This window comes from Cupressus sempervirens, chromosome 11 (assembly GCF_028749045.1).
Source record: "Cupressus sempervirens isolate cs-2001-9-10 chromosome 11, ASM2874904v1, whole genome shotgun sequence".
Taxonomy (NCBI): Eukaryota; Viridiplantae; Streptophyta; class Pinopsida; order Cupressales; family Cupressaceae; genus Cupressus; species Cupressus sempervirens.
In genome coordinates this window covers 350,756,495-350,766,499 of record NC_143128.1, presented here as the reverse complement: position 1 = coordinate 350,766,499, position 10,005 = coordinate 350,756,495, and the positions used below count along the sequence as shown (strand labels likewise).

The 10,005-nt window shown below is 33.3% G+C and overlaps 1 pseudogene; it reads left to right on the top strand.

Annotated features, from left to right (window-relative positions):
• The first annotated feature begins 990 nt into the window (after nucleotides 1–990).
• LOC149529524 (T-complex protein 1 subunit delta pseudogene) lies at nucleotides 991–2,114 on the top strand (annotated as a pseudogene).
• Nucleotides 2,115–10,005: the final 7,891 nt, after the last annotated feature.

Genomic DNA, 10,005 nt, shown 5'->3' with positions numbered 1-10,005 from the left:
CTTTTTTTGTCCATTGTTGGATTGTGCCACCTGGGATAAAGGTCCTCAAAAACCTGTAAAAGAAGCCTCATTCCTCTAATTTTGTGTAGTTAGAATTCAGAGCAATCTTGAGAATTTTAGCAATTTTAAGCAATATAGAAATCTTTAGTATTTAATATTGAAAATAAGTAATATAGATATCAGTTTAGAATCCATTAGTGTGTCATTGGAATTACCATAGAAATCATTATATTTTTCCATGTCATCCATATTATATATTGAGCATTCTTGGTTTTTCCATCCGAGTCTTGCATTTGATTTCATAATCTCCAATATTTTGAAACATTCTGAAGAAAGAGTTGGTTCAAATATGAGATCTCACTAATCAACATACTCAAAACTAATAGGACAATGGAGACAAGCTTCATTTGGTAGGTTAAAGGAAAAAATCACATTTTTATTTAGCTTCATTTTCATTTCTTCATTGTGTATGTTAAATTGGGCATACACTAGTAAATTTGGGGTTATTTTTCGATGCAGTTCTGGTCAAAAGTTTGATTGTTAAACATCAAAAGTCAACTTCACTAGAATTGTGTCGAAAGTTTGATGCATTCCACAGTTGATGATGTATCGACAATAAAACCCATCAAAAATCATCCTCATCTATGTCACATGTCGGCACTAGACAACTAATTAAAAATCTTCAATTATTGATGCTAGCCAGAGATGATTCATTCAAAATCTTGAATTATTGATGCCAGCCAGAGATTATTCTATTAGTATGTTATACCATTGATGACAAACCATGTTGAACTATTGATGCTAGCCAGAGATGATTTGATGAGTTTGTTATACCATCAACGAAAAACTACATCAAAATTTTGACAAAAACTAGAGTTTTCAAAAAAAAAATCTCATTGTTTCATTAGAGGGTATTCAATCTATTGATTTGTTGTTAGGGTTTTGAGAGGTGAAGTAGACAACCTAGAGAAGTTTTGGAAGCAATTGAAAATGGAAACTACAATGCAACACCCGCACATAGCACCGACTACCAAGACAAAAAAATACGTTGACACCAAGCACAGGGATGTCATCCGCCATGCCAACATCATCATAGTGAAGGCTATTGTAGATGTAGTTCAAACCTCACTAGGTCCCAAGGGCATGGACAAGATGCTCTACACCTCCTCGGGTGATGTGATCATCACCAACAACAATTCCACCATTCTTAACAAAATGGAGGTAATTCATCTAGACGCTAAAATGCTTGTAGAGCTTTTGAAATTTTAGGATATTATTGTTGGTAAAGCATGACAATAGTTGTTGTCATCACCAATGAGATTCTTAAACAATGCATAAATTTGTTGTCTAAGTGTGTTCATCCTACCATTATGTCGAAGGCCTTTCACAAGGCCTCTGAGAAGGCCGTTGAGGTTTTAACTGTCGTGGCTATTCATGTCGAATTGATGGACCATGACTCTTTGGTGAAAAGTGCAAGCACTTCTTTGAACAATAAAATTGTTAGCCAATATTCTACCTTATTGGCCCCACTTTTTGTTGATGTCATCCTAAATGTTGTCGACCTTGCATCCTAAATGTTGTCAACCTTGCGAAGCCTAACATTGTGGATTTAAGGGACATCAAAGTTTTACAAAAATTGGGCAGGACTATTGATGATATAGAGATGGTTAAGGGTTTGGTGTTTGATAAGAAGGCAAGCCATACGACTAGATGCTCCACCAGGATTGTGAATAAAAAGATTGGTATAATACAATTCTTGATTTTGCCTTCCAAGATGGACATTGAGAAAAATGTTGTGGTCTTTGATTATACAATGATGGATAGGATTTTGAAGGAGGAGAGGAATTATATTATGTGTATGATAAAGAAAATGAAAGCCACTATATGCCACAAGCTATTGATCCAAAAGAATATTCATCACTGATCTTTTACCACATTATTTGTCAAAGGAAAAGACTCTGGTGGTCAAGGATGTGGAAAGGGATGAAATCGAGTTCATTACCAAGATGCTAAATATTTTACCCATTGCTAATATTGAACACTTTAGGAAGGAGAAGCTAGGGCATGTTGATTTGGTTGAAGAGGTTTTGACTAGTGACATTAAAATGGACTAGGCTATCTGAAACTTATATGCACTTTTCAAAAAATCCCATATCCCTAGTCTATTACACAATCTTTCATTGCGTCAAGTAACAACTTTGAAGTAGAAATAGTTGTTGTTGTTGCAAGTTTTGGTATAGATTTTGAGGAAGCCCTAGCTGCAACTATTGTACCTTTAATTGAGGTTCCACTTTTACTTTTATTGGTACATGTAAAACTTTATTTTAGAAGATGTTGGTTTGGAGAAGCTACTACCAAGTTTGAAATTATTTGACATTGATTGTGAGCGCAAGAGATGTATACAATACTATTGGTGTTTATTTTATTAAACTTATTTCACAACTTTTACTTAGATAGTTTATTTTGAGCCATGAGGCTAAAAATGGATGTCTTTAATAATTTAAATTTATTATTTTGACAACATTGTTGGTCTTGATTTGCTAAACTTATTCTTATCATGTGTATAATCCATACTGTTCATTTATGTATTATCTTTTAAATGTGGTTGGGTTAAAAATTTTTAGATTGACGTACTTGTATCATACTTTCATCTTATGAACATTCAATGATTCATGTTGCCAATCAAATAGGACTTCATGGTAGAGTCAAATGTTCAAACTTGACCAAATCTATCGGCTATACACTTGCACCCTACCTTGGTGCAAGTGCTAGTTACATGAATTGAAATAACCATTTCACTAACCTATCATGACTCAAAACATAAATACAATACTTTGACCATTCAACATACCAATTGCCAAAAATGATGGCTTCATCCAATTCAACAACTTTAACCATATTGTTTTCACTTCATTTTTCTAAACTTCAATTGTGTTTATTGTCCATGAATAAGTCATTGCCTCTACATTAAGAGACTCCAATTCTATATAGTTTGTGGTCTTGTATTAACCCATTACCATCTTCTTGTCATCTTGAACCTCTTCTTGCATGGGGGTTAGCTTTGCAACTTCATTCCTCTTATTGCATTCTATCTTATTCCAATATTCCAATGATGCATCCTTTATATAATCAGTCCATCAAGTGATGCATTTGCATATGCAATTTTATCACCTTGGAAAACTATATTTGATCCTGCTAGTTGGGAATAGTTGATTGTTCATTTTATTTTACCTAATCTGATGACAGTTCTACATGAATTTTTAATCAACCCAACTAATCATCAACTAGACCAATTTAACTAGGTTATGGTTCAGACATGTGTTATTCCCATTTATCATATGGTTGTAATTTTGGAGGCATCATTTTTTATTTGTGCAAGATATGGAGGAAGAGCAGTGGGGTTGGAAAACATGTTTTTGCATGGAGCCTCCTAACACCTAATGCTCACAAATATCTACTTAAGAATGAATGTGAAATAAGTAGAAAATCATATAATCCTTCATCACACGAGATCTTTCACTTGGTGTGCTAATTCATTAAGTTAAGCACCCAAGTTTGCATTTCAAATCATGATTTATCTATTTTGGGCTTAAGACCTGGTACAATATCCCAGAACATTCATCCTCTACCATTCTTTAACAATAAAACATAAGCACATAACATTCAATAACATGTGAAATAAGGTTTTTAAACATGCGTCAACCAATTATGATTTAATTTTGGATCACCTAACTAATACATACATGGTTAACTGCTACCTAACTATGTCCAAGGCTACCTAACTATGTCCAAGGCATCTGCACACTAGAGGCATACTTTGCCTACCAGGCTACCTACATACCCATATACACAGGATCAAGACCCTTGAACTACTCACTCTAACAAATATGTAGTTCTAGTTTCTAATTATTTTGATGTAGCTATATTCCTATAACCATTGGTGAGCTTTACTCACCTAATACATCTCTTTGCCATCATACACTGACTCGGGTGAATAAGGTGGTTTTCTATAATTACAATCCTATAATACCCTAGTGCAACCTTTCTCTTGTAGTTTATAGTTAATGTAGGGTTAGCCTATATATTTCCTAACTCACTCCTTATATAGTTATTTTTAAAATCTTGTGCCAATAATCAATGGGTCTAAATAGACCAATCAAGATAATGCTAGCTAGGAACAACTGATTATTTGTTTTATTCTACCTAATATGATGATAGTTCTACAAGAATTTGTAATCAACCCAACTATTCAACAACTACACCAATTGAATTAGGTTATGTCTTGTCACTTAGCACAGGTTGAGTGAGTTTTATTATTTTATTATTTGAATTTTGGAATATGTATGCAACTGGAATAATTTTTCTATTGTGCTAATATGCAATAAGCAACTTAAAAAAGATCTCTCTCTCTCTCTCTCTCTCTCTCTCTCTCTCTCTCTCTCTCTCTATAAATATATATATATATATATAAAGACTACAAGTTGTACATTTTGTCATGTATTGCATTTTCATTTTCTTTTCCATTTCTTAAGTTATAAGAGTGTTTCAAGTTTGGCAACCACTTCAACATCCTTTGCATGGTTTAGAGGTAATGTCATTGTGGTAGTGAGAATAACTTCAATGAAGAGTTGAGTGTAAGGAGTTACTACCCTAAACATTCAAGAAACATTTAATAACATGTGAAATAAGGTATTTAAACATGCCTCAACCAATTATGATTTAACTTTGGATCACCTACCTGATTAGTTTAGAATTTTGTTCTCACCAAAAATCATAAAATGTAAGAACCGTGCCAAAAAGAACATAAAAAGATGATTGTCGTGCACAATAATTTTTTTAGCTCTTTTGGCACAATCGTTCTTACAATTTTTTGGCTCAATCTCCAACTAGTCATTGTGTGTTTTGAAAAATTATTCTTGGACTAAGTCAAGAAAAAGAGAATATCAAACTTGAAAAAGATGTACATAAATGCAATTAATTTTTAAACTTCAAATTTATAAACTTACAAAGAGGACCATAGAATTATAAGAAACTAGTGTGGTTTGTACTATTTGAGAATTATAGTTACAAGTGATAAAGTTCTATACCTTTGATTCAAAGAGTGCAAAAAATGGAAATGAAGTATTGTCGAAGGTGCAAGATCAACTAACCCCCCCACCCCACCACAATGTGGATGGCACTGTTAAGTAGAGAATAGTCACATACATACATACATACATACATACATGGTTAAGTGCTACCTAATTATGTCCAAGGCATTTGCACACTAGAGGCATACTCCACCTACCAAGCTGCCTACATACCTATATACATGGGATCAAGACCCTTGAACTACTCACTCTAACCAATATGTAGTTCTGGTTTCTAATTTTTTTGATGCAGTTGTATCCCTATAACCATTGGTGAGCTCTACTCACCTAATACGACTCTTTTCCATCATACATCCACTTGGGAAAATTAGGGAGTTTTCTATAATTACAATCCTATAATACTCTAGTGCAACCTTTGTGTTGTAGTTTACAATTAATATAAGGTTAACATATATATGTGCTAACTCACTCCTTATATAGTTATGTTTAAAATCTTGTGACAATAATCAATGGGTCTAAATAGACCAATCAAGTTAATGCTAGTTGAGAACAACTAATTGTTCATTTTATTGTACCTAATTTGATGACAATTCTACAGGAATTTGTAATCAACCGAGCTAATCAACATCGATACCAATTGAACTAGGTTATCTCTTATCACTTAGCATGGGTTGAGTGAGTTTTTTCCTTTTATTCTTTTGATTTTGGAATATCTATGTAGCTAGAATAATTTTTTTGTTGTGCTAATATGTAATAAGCAACTTAAAGAAGATCTCTTTATATATATAAAGATTGCAAGTTGTGCATTTTTTCATGTATTGCATCTTCATTTTATTTTCCATTTCTTAAGTTATAAAAGTGTTTCAAGGTTGGGAACCACTTCAACATCCTTTGCATGGTTTAGAGGTAATGTCATTGTGGCCTGGTAAGAATAACTTCAGTGAAGAGTTGAGTGTAAGGAGTTACTACCCTGAACATTCAAGAAACATTCAATAACATATGGAATAAGGTATTTAAACATGCCTCAACCAATTATGATTTAATTTTGGATCACCTTCATGATTAGTTTGGAATTTTGTTCTCACCAAAAATCATAAAATGTAAGAACAACTATACCAAAAAGAACGTAAAAAGATGATTATCATAAAAAAATGATTATCCTACAAAATCATTTTTTTTAGCTCTTTTGGCACAATCATTCTTACAATTTTTTGGCTTAATCTCCAATTAGTTAGTATGTGTTTTGAAAAATTATTCTTGGATTGTGAGTTAGGAAAAAGAGAAATATCAAACTTGAAAAAGATGTACATGACTTGTCACTTAGCACGGGTTGAGTGAGTTTTATTGGTTTATTATTTGGATTAGAGGTAATGTCATTGTTTTATCATTTGGAAACATTTCAACATCCTTTTCATGGTTTAGAGGTAATGCCATTGTTTTATTATTTGGAACCAGTTCAAACATCTATGCCAGAGTTACAACACAATGTGAAGTTGATTTTAGATATTTAAAAAAAAAAACCATGACATAAATCGTTCCCAATTTTATGCTCACAACTCAAATGCTCTCCAATGGCCTGATCTCTCTATTTATATACATACATACATACATACATACATACATACATATACAACAATCACAAGGGCATGACAACAAAATACTAGATCTCCATTGATCTCCACAATCTACAAGATCTCTCTCTATATATACATATACATGCATACATACATATATACATACATAAATAAACACACCCACGCGCGCGCGCGCGCGCGCACACACACACACACACACACACACACACACACACACACACACACACACACACACACACACATGCATACATACAAACATACAAATATTTGCATATGCAATTTTATCACCTTAGAAGGCATTGGAAGATATTTGATTAGAAATGTGGAAAAGTTGCAAAAATTGACAAAAAGTTGTCATGCAACAAATATTGGAAGGCATTTAAATTTATTTGTTTTCAAATATTAGTAGGCATTTAAAGTCATTTACTTTGAAATATTGCAAAATTGCAAAAATCTCAAAAAAAAAGTTGTCATGCAACTTTTCTTGCAAAAATGGAAGATCAACAGTCAGATTATTGTTTTGATTGAACATGTAGGAATGAATTTGTAAGGTCAAGAGATTTGACCTATAAATTGAATATCTTCAACCTAGGAAAGGATTGGAATGTGTTTTACAGAATTTGAATCAAATGAACAAGTGTTTTGGTGGGAAAGAGGTGTGCAAACAACAAGTACAAATCTGAGATCTTCTTGTAGTATTCAGTATGGACCTATGTTTATGGTGAAAACTTGTGATTTTGATCATTTGTCAGTGTGTTGATTAGTTTATATCAAATAGAATTAGTTTGTGTTTGATTTTTATTTATTTGGGTTTGTTAGTTAACCTAGACTATAGTTAGGGTTTTAACTAAAATGGATCCTCCCTCCTAATTCCCATGGTGGAAAACCCTAGTTATTGGTCTGTAAAAGGGTATTAGGATGGAAATTTTTGTTGTGGTTCTTATTTTACCACCACCCACATGCTTGGGATATTATAGCAACATTTGAGGCTAAGCAACTAGTATGCTTGGTGTGTTGACAATCTAAAATAATGTTGCAAAAGATAGAGAATAAATCATGGGTGCTTGAGATTGGGTGAGTAGCAATGTGGAAGGATTCCCTTGGTGATGGAATAAACATTTTTGATGTGGGTCTCAGGTTTGAAGGCTTAGAAGACCAAACAATGGTATTACACCCATTACCTGCATCAAAAGTAGAATTTAAAAACAAAAAATATAGGGGAGGGTATGATAGTAGCATTACTAATGTATTAAGTTTTATGGATCACTCAGGGGATACAATGTTTAATATTTGTTCTCATTTAATTTCTTTTGAATACAAATACAAATGAGTGAAAATTCATGTATTTAAGAAACTAAATGCTTTCTTTAAACTCACTAAATATTTCTTGCAAGATGAGTTATTTTTAGTAGTTGCATGCCTTCATAGAGAAAATGTGGATCAAAACTACTTCAATTACTTGACAGTTAAATGCAGATTCTATGGGTGGAATGGGATGGAGCATTGTGGAGTTATCTTGGGATGTTAAATATGAAGGGGTAAAAGTGCTTGCTTCCATGTTCAATAAGGGTGCAAGCCATCCAAATTGCCAATATGTGGCAGTTTTTAGATTATTTTGTTTTTCATATGATTTAAATTCACTTTCTATCAAAAATATTGTTGAGATAATGGGTGTTGCACACATTGCATAATATTGTTATTTTATTCTTTTATTTTTTATTATGTAATGTTGTACCTAGATGGACGTGCAACATGTAAAGATTTCCATAGAATATTCTTGATGAGTTGTATTGTAACATTGTGATAATATTTCATGTAATAATTTAATATTGGGGAAAAGAATTAAATGCCCAATATTAAATGTGGGGTCAATGGGTTAGGTAGCACATGGTTTTAGCACATGGTTTATGTAATACCACTTGGTGGTTTTGTGGGACTTGCTACTATATAAGCAGCCACAAGGGTAGTTGTTGTAGATAGAGAGTGACAAGGAGAAGAAAAAAGGCAAGAGTCAAGCGGGACAAGGCTTGATAGGTTAGCCAAGGGAGCATTTGTAAAGGTTGAAAGCATGGCATGGGATGTGTGGATTCATGCTTGTTCACATAATTTTCTCGGTTGTGGCTATGGCCATGAAGGCTTCCATGGTTGTATGGCAATGGTATTTTTGCTGAATAATACATGGTGATGGATGCTTTTGGAGGCTGAGTTTTTTCCCTCAATGAGGGTTTCCCAGGGTATATCTTGTGTCACATTTTATGGGTATGTTGTCTATTCTCTTGCATGTGGATTTTAATTCCGTGTTTATTTCAGATCTATTATGGGTTATGTGGAAATAGTTATATTCTTTGTTGCCAAGTTTCCTTACAAGTGGTATCAGAGCTATGGTTTTATTATTGTAACCCTAGATTGAATCCATGGGAATGCATGAGAGGATAAAAGAAAAGGGCAAGATATATAAATGATTTATTGCAGATCTAAGGGCTTTGGGTTTGCTATTATGATGGGATGTTAAAAGATTTGGGCATGTGAAATTGTTGGACAAAAAGATTTTTCGGATGTTTCATTTAAATGAGGTTTTTGGGGGGTAGCTTGCATAAATGACCTGCTGGCTAAAAACAGACCTCACCATTGGATCCAGGTCGACATTTCAATAAATTTTGATATATGATATGCCTTAGTTTGGCCATGTTAAGAGGAAATGAAAGAGTTTTTTGGTTTCAGCCCATGATGGCTGTCAAATTTAATCCCGTCGAAATTTTCGTCACTGAAAAAATTAAAAATGAAAAATCGTACTGAAAATGGTAAAAAGACTATTTTAGTAAAATGGCCATAACTTTCTCTCAGAATATCAAATTTCAGAGTTCTTATAGGCGTTAGAAAGATAATTTAGAGCACTACAACATGGTGTAAGTTTGGTTCTATAATTTTGAGATTTTGTTAGGTTTTAAGAGCCCTAAAGTCAGATGTTGTTTATTTTGAGCAAGGATTAGGGCATAACTTAGGCATACGGAGTCAGATTTTGGACTTTGAGTAGTCAACGGAAAGCTCTTGGAGAGCTCTACATATTGGTTTAGATTTGGTGCAGGTTTGGCATGATTTATTTGGTGATATATTTATCTAAATAGTTTATAGATATATTTTGACTATAGTAACTTGTGAGTTTATGGCATTGGAGATTTAAGTTTTGATGTCATTGTATACTCAAGTTTGGTCTCATGATGATATGGTTATTAGTGTTTGGTTTTGGATATGCATGATGATTTGTTGGGTCTACAAGTTGTGCAGTGTTGTAAGTGGTCTATACTTACAGGTTGCATTTA